Source organism: Galeopterus variegatus, unplaced genomic scaffold, assembly GCF_000696425.1.
Source record: "Galeopterus variegatus unplaced genomic scaffold, G_variegatus-3.0.2 Scaffold631, whole genome shotgun sequence".
Lineage (NCBI taxonomy): Eukaryota > Metazoa > Chordata > Mammalia > Dermoptera > Cynocephalidae > Galeopterus > Galeopterus variegatus.
In genome coordinates, this window is record NW_007726742.1 from 568038 (window position 1) to 575720 (window position 7683).

Consider the following 7683-nt stretch of genomic DNA (forward strand, 5'->3'; position numbering starts at 1 on the left):
CCTACCTGGTCTTGAGACACTCGTCCTCAGTCACCCAACTCCTCTCCTTCTTCCCCTTCATCAGGTAACAACCCTGCTTCAGCTCCAACTCTTTTATATCCCCTCCATGAAGTGGCTGGGATGGAGGGAATTGTCCAGGTATGTATCCCCATTTCTCTTTCTGATCTCTCCCAAATTGAAAAATGACTGGGATCTTTCCAGTCTGACCCAGACACATATTTGTCCCCCAAGGACAGGGAGCAGGTCTGGATAATGGCCCAACAACAGGCAGATGAGGTACATGCTCAAAATAACAGACAGCCAGTGGAGCCATTGCGGTCCCTTGCACAGACCCAAATTGGGACTACCAGGCTGGCCATGGGGATCAGGATCTCTGGGATAACATGATCACACACTTCATTTACAGCCTCCAAAAGGCTACTCATGGCCAATTCCAGAGCTGGGGTAGTTGCCACCACTGCCGCTACTGCAGCTGCCACTGCAGCTGCCGCCACTGCTGCCTGAAAAGTGGGCTTGGGAAGGAAATGGTCACCATGCTTGGAGCTTCGCTCAGAAGTGTCTTTGCCCCCTGCAGCCCTCCCATGGGAATGACCATGGATAAGAGTGAGCTGGTCCAGAAAGCCAAACTCACCAAGCAGGCCGAGTGCTATGATGGCATGGCTGCAGCCATGAAGGTGGTCAAGGAGCAGGGCCACGAGTTCTCCAATGAAGAGAGGAATCTGCTCTCTGTCACCTACAAGAATGTGGTGGGCACCCATCATTCTTCCTGGTGTGTCATCTCCAGCATTGAACAGAAAACAAAGAGGAATGAGAAGAAGTAGCAGGTGGGCAAAGAGTACCGGGAAAAGATAGAGGCAGAACTGCAGGACATCTGCAATGATGTTCTGGAGCTGTTGGACAAATATCTTATTCCCAATGCTACACAACCAGAAAGTAAGGTGTTCTACTTAAAAATGAAAGGAGATTATTTTAGGTGTCTTTCTGAGGTGGCACCTGGAGACAATAAGCAAACCATTGTGTCAAACTCCCAGCAGGCTTACCAGGAAGCATTTGAAATTAGTAAGAAAGAAATGCAGCCTACACATCCAATTCGACTTGGCCTGGCTCTTAATTTCTCAGTCTTTTATTATGAGAGATTCTAAACTCTCCTGAAAAGGTCTGCAGCCTGGCAAAAATGGCATTTGATGAAGCAATTGCTGAATTGTATACACTGAATGAAGAATCTTCAAAGATAGCACCCTGATCATGCAGTTACTTAGGGACAATCTCGCTCTGTGGATGTTGGAAAACCAGGGGGATGAAGGAGATGCTGGAGAGGGAGAGAACTAATGTCTATTGCACTTCGTGATCTGTTCAGTATCACTCTGTATCCTCCACATATATCCCTTTGTGCGATAAAAAAAAAAAAAATTGTACATTGACTTTCGATTTTTCACAGACTCAGCCTAGCAAAAATGCTCCATGGGATCAACAGCTGGTGTTTGTATCTAAAACTCAGATTGGTCACATAAATGCCACGGCATTCTGAAGTTTTGATTTTGATTAACATTGACAGGATTACTGTGTGCTTAATTTTTGAAAAACTGAACACTGTGATTATGGGGTTTTGTAATTTAGCAGAACTCTTACTGGTAGAAAAAATAAACCTGAATTATGTGTAACTTTTTGGAAGGTTTAATCTGATATCAAAATAGTCACTGAAATACAATTCCATTGTAAAGTTATACAGAAAGTTATAGAGATTATATTGTGATGCTGGGACGTGGAGTGAGATACCTATCATTTGGCATTCAAGATTTATTGTAATTCACAGTAATTCTGCCTTTTGTTCAGGGCTTATAGACACTTGACCAGTTTGGGCTGTTGCCACTTAAAAGTTCATGAGCACATATGTCCACATGGTCTTCCTCTGAGGAAACTCGAAGCCTGAAATTGAAATTCTTTGTGGCACATAACTGGGTTATGACAGCGCAATAAGTTCTAGTGCTCATATAATGCATGTGACTAAACCCCCTTTCCTACAGCAGTGTGTTACTGATCTGCAGCTTGTGCTTCTGTAGTAGAATCTGTTTCCTTGTAACCACTGAACTAAAGAGCAAAAAAAGCCATGTATTTTATGAATGGCCTTACCTGTTTCCTGGATAAAATCTTTAAGAACAGTATTCTGTAGAGATTGCCTTTCACCCAATCTTTGAGTTCTTCCTAGTTCAGGTCTTTTAAATTTTGAAATTTAAAGCACCTTTCCCACTGTCCTTTTTGACTGTTGACTTTGGTTTTCTCTTCCTTCTTTAGATTTCTGTTCTTCTGCTTTCTTCCTTTTTTTTTTCTTTTTTCTTTTTAATACTATATGGGTAGGGTGTGAGAGACATTGGTGAGCACCTTGGTGAACAAGCCTTGCTTTAGATAGTTGAAAAGAGCTTCTGGCACCATAGCTCTGTCTTCCTCCAGTTCTCAGCACAGTTGTTGCTCTTCAGTGGTAACAAGATCTGAATCAAAAAAGTATTTTAAATGTCCATGATTTCTCCCTGTATTGCAGCCAGCCCTGATAATGCTTGTTAGTACCTATCACCAGATCTCCTAAAAGTACTCATCCAGCCCAGTTCTCAGACATGTTTAAACAAGACCCTATAATGCAGGGAAGTTCAATGGACACTTCAATGGAGAGAATCAAGAATATCCAGGCCTATCAGTCTCAAGTTTCACCCTCCACCTTTAACATTCCACATAGCTGGGGAGTCCATATGTTTGTCCATCTGCTGAAATGAGAAAAGAAAAATTCACGCACTGATTTAAAACAAATTTTTAATAATGCCTCAATGCCCAACCCTCAAATTCAAAGCTACTCTTACGCTAAGCTCTTTAACTCCAGCCACAATACTCCTGTTACAAGCCACCCCCAGACCTGGCCCCTGAGCCTTCCACCTTCCCCTCCCCCTCAGATAAGGTTAATCCCATAGTATGGGACATTTCTTCTTCCTCCATTGCTATGCACCATTCCCCTATCCTTGTTAAGTTGCAGAACCCCTCTTTATTCCCTAATGTCTCACAATACCCCACTGCTAACAAACACCTAGTAGGCTTAAAACCCATTATACACAAACTCCTTTCTTCTCATCTCTTATGGCCTATCCACTCACCTTTTAATACACCCATCCTTCTGGTTATAAAACCTAATGGTTCATACCGTTTAGTACAGGACTGATCCTGACACACACCACTCCCAACAACTTACTTGGACAGTGTAGAGGATTCATAAAGCAAATGTACTTCACAGGGCCCGGTTTTCCAAAGCCTTGCAGTTTCAAATATTGCCCTTGCAAAGGACAAGAAATTTTCCTCAGGCTATAAAGTCTCTGGTGTAAGATAAAGATTTGTAACACAGCAAGGTTGCTGGCTCAAAGACAGACTAGTTACTGATTGTTATGTAAAGTTATTGGAAAGCTGCTGGAGGGAGAAGGAATGTTTGCTAAGATCAAGCTTTTGTTAATGGATCACTTAATTGTCTTAATGGAATGTCATCTGACTTGTTTCACTGAAAGTTACCAGCCTATATTGTTAAACTATAACCCCACCTATGTCTCTTCCTGGAACTTTCTGGACTGGAGAATAAATGTAGGAAGAGAACCCCAATTCAGGGTTAATTTCCCAAGGAAGGAATGCCTCTCGCTTAGGGTTGTTGGGAAGTTAACCACTTCAGGGCTTCTCACTGCTCAGATGAGATGGGCTATGAGTAATACTTTGCAGCTCCGTCACCCAGGGGAAGTGGGGTGACAAATCCGTGGGGGACAAAGCAACAGCACAGTTTTGCCCCAGGGATTTTGGGATAGCCCTGACTTCTCGGCCAGGCCTTCGCTCAAGACTTATCTGAACTTCCTCCAACCTCTAGCACTTTAATACAATATGTGGACAACCTTCTCCTTTGTAGCCTATCCTATGAGGTCTCACAGGCCCACACTGTTGCTTTCCTTAATTTCCTGGCCTCCAGGGGATATTGAGGGTCCCCCAGCAAAGCCCAAACTTCTTTTCCTTCAGTTACCTATTTGGGAGTCCACCTCACTCCCCCAACACCAGAGAAATAATGGGGGATTGCTAGTTTCTGAACTCCCTACTCCTACCACAAAGGGTGAAATCCTTTCTTTCTCAGGGCTTGCAGGGTATCTTTGCCTATGGATTCCTAACTTTGGCATGCTAGCAAAGCCACTTTATGAGGCAGCCAAAGGGGATCCTGCCATTCCTTTAAATCCCACAAAGTCCATTCACTCTGCCTTCCAGTGATTAAAAGCCGCTCTCCTTAAAGCCCCAGCTCTATCCCTCCCAAACCTATCTCATCCTTTTATCCTATACCTCACTGAATACTCTGGTTTCTCTTCAGATCGTATAAATCTTTCGCCTTTTACTATACCTCACTGAAACCCAAGGATTGGCAGTAAGAGTTTTGGGACAAGAGGCAGGAGCTATTTTCTCCCCAGTTGCATACCTCTGTAAACAACTGGACACCACAGCTTGAGAATGGGCCCCCTGTTTATAGGCCTTGGCGGCAGCTGCCCTTTTAACACAAGAAAGCTCTAAACTAACTTTTGGACAACAAACAGTTAAGACCTCAGCCATAAGGCAAAGTCAATTCTCTTCCCTTCCCACCTACAACCTATCCACCTTACTTTCATTGAAAACTCCCAGTTCTCCTTTAAACCTTGCCCTCCCTTAAATCCAGCCACTTTCATCCCCAAACACTCCCAACCCTTAGAACACAGTTGCATGGAGGCTTTAGACTTCTTTCTCAATCCCTTTCCACACATCTCCCTGCATCCCATTACGTGGCCCCAACATACGTGGTTCATAGATGGGAGCACCACCTCCATGCCCGCCCCCTGGGTGGGTCATGCCATAGTAAGTCTAACACAAACTACTGAGGCTCCCCCCCCCAACTCCACTTCCCAACAGGGAGAACTCATTGCCCTCACCCGCACTCTCACTCTAGCAAGTAACAAACGAGTCAATATATACACTGGCTCTAAGTATGCTTACCACATCCTACACTCCTGCATGGCCATGTGGAAGGAAGGAGGATACATGACGACTCAAGGAGGGCCCATAAAAAATGGCTAACTGCGAAACAGGCTGCTCAATCACTAGCCCCCCCCCCACTCTTCCTCTCTCGCTCAGGTCCTTCTCATGGCCCCTATACCATTATCCCAATACACACCTCAAGAAATACAACACCTCCAACATTTGGGAGCACAGAGGAAGGACAACTGGTATACTCTCTCTGGTCGCTATGTCCTCCCTACCATGCAAGCTGAGCTAATCCTTTTAGATTTCCATAATTCAGTTCATATAGGCTATGAACCCCTACTATGCCTTCTTTAGCCCTTATATTACTCTCCTCACATGGGCAAGTTACTAAAACAAATCACTCAGAACTTTCTTTTGTGTACTCATTGCTCCAATCAAGGTGGCCTCCAAGTTCAGTCCTTTCCCACCCACCAGGCCAAGAGGGTACACTCCTGGCCAGGACTGACCAATTGACTTCACATGCCTCCCCACAAAAAGACACGCTATCTTCTAATCTTAGTAGATACCTTTCCAGGATGAATTGAGGCTCTTCCCTGCACTTCAGAGGATACTACACCAGCAATGCATGCTCTTACTGCAAAAATCATCCCTCATTTTGGCTTGCCCACCAGCCTCCAGTCTGATAATGGCCCAGCATTCATTTCCCAGATTACACAATTCACAACACAGGCACTACATACCAAATGGGACTTACACATACCATATCAGCCTCAGTCATCAGGCAAAGTAGAAAAAGCCATTCACCTCATAAAAACACACCTCACCAAGCTGTCCATGGAACTTCATCTCCCTTGGACCCAACTTCTCCCTTTAGCACTCACTTGCCTGTGAGCTGCCCCCTGCAAGCCCACAGGCCTCAGCCCCTTCAAACTTATGTACAGCAGACCCTTCACTCTCACACCTCTCCCTTCCAGCTCATCGCCTTTAGGCAAGTATCACTGTGGGGAACATAGGATAATTTAGTCAGGCTCCCTTGACATTTCTTGTAAACAAGTTGTGTGGGTGGAGTTAGTGCGCATGTGCACCCACGTATCTTTTTAGTTTTGTAGCTATTGTGTGTTCTGCAGTTTGTGAAGCAGGCTGGCAGCAGAGAGCTCACGTCTAACAATAGAGCATGTTTATTCTGCTGGCAGCTGCTCAGTTTCAGTTTTTCTTTGGATTTTGCCGGTAGCAGTTGAGTTTCTGAGTTTCTCCTTTGTACTGTCTAAGATGTGTGTGTGCTGAATAAAGACTATTTCTTCTTCAACTAAGGCTCCAAGGACCTTTTTGCCAGTTACCTAGCTCATAGACCTGTGTGTGAAGAGTTTGTGAATGGGCCCGCGGGGTCTGTGAGCTTCAGACCCCAGCCCTAGCTCTACAATTGGAGTAGTCAAAGTAGGATTCTGAGCAGGTACAGGAGCCAAGAAGCCCTTGGAGAAGGAGGAAATGTAGCTACTTTTGAACATGTTGTGCCCCGTGGCCACTTTCCTATTGATGGGGATCTGGTTGCTGCTCACTGTAATGCAAGGCAGCATAGACCAGGCACTGAAGTGGAAAGCCCCTTGGGAGGGGGAGGAAATGTGGCTGTCCTTGAGCGTGTGGTGCCCAGTGGCCACTTTTCTGCTGACTGTAGCCTGGCTGCTGCTCACTCTGCTGCAAACTGATTGAGAGCTGAAGAAGAAAGCAGAGTTGTTGGAAGCACGGACAATTATCCTGGAGGATGACGTGCAGCAACTGGAAGATTCAAAGCAAAAAGCAGACTTGTTGGAAGCACAGATAGATGTCTTGGAGGATGATGTGTGGCAACTGGCCACTCCTGCCTCTCACACCAGGGAAGACAATGAACCCAGTGATGAGTTGGGGTAGATTGTGCATCCCCAGGCACGACCTGTCATTCACCAGAAAGTGAAATGCGAGCAGCCTATCGGACCGGGTGGGCAACCAGTGGACATTCCACAGATGACCCAATATACCCAGTTTGAGTTAGTTGAGTTGGGGAGACAGTTTTGGCAGAAACAGGGGGAGCCCCTGGCTGCTTGGGTGTTGCAGTTATGGGACCTAGGGGTGGATAGTGTGATATGCTCTGGTGAGGAGATGGAAAAATTAGCCTCCATCACCATCCCTGAGGCAGCAGCTGCAGGATAGCCGCAGATATGCACAAGGACCAGGTAATCACTCCCTAATGGAATGGGTGAGTGCAGCTGCCCAAACCATGTGGGCAAATGCTGGAGAACTGCCCAAGATTGTTAGTAAATGGCAAACATATGCTGAGTTAGTTCAAATAGTTTGAGAGCTGGGGATCCAGTAGTCCATGTTTAATGTGAACACTCGTGGCCCAGACGATGAAAACTTTAAAGGCAGCATGAGAGACACAGGGCCCTGTCAACTTCCTTTGGGTCACTGATGGCCATACTGGCCCCATACATTGGTCATCTTTTTTTTTTTTTTTTAATCCTTTTTTTTGTCTTTTTTCGTGACCGGCAATGGATCACAACCCTCAGTGTTGCGCCCGTACCAGACCGGGACTGGCCACGGGATCGCAACCCTCGGTGCTGCTCCCACCCCTCGCTCAGCCAGTGAGTGGCCGGTCTGTATGTGGGATCTGAACCCTCGGCGGGAGCGCCGCCGCGC

At 45.8% G+C, this 7683-nt stretch overlaps 1 pseudogene; it reads left to right on the forward strand.

The window, feature by feature from the left end:
- The first annotated feature begins 581 nt into the window (after positions 1-581).
- On the forward strand, positions 582-1329 carry LOC103588951 (annotated as a pseudogene).
- The last annotated feature ends 6354 nt before the right edge of the window (positions 1330-7683 follow it).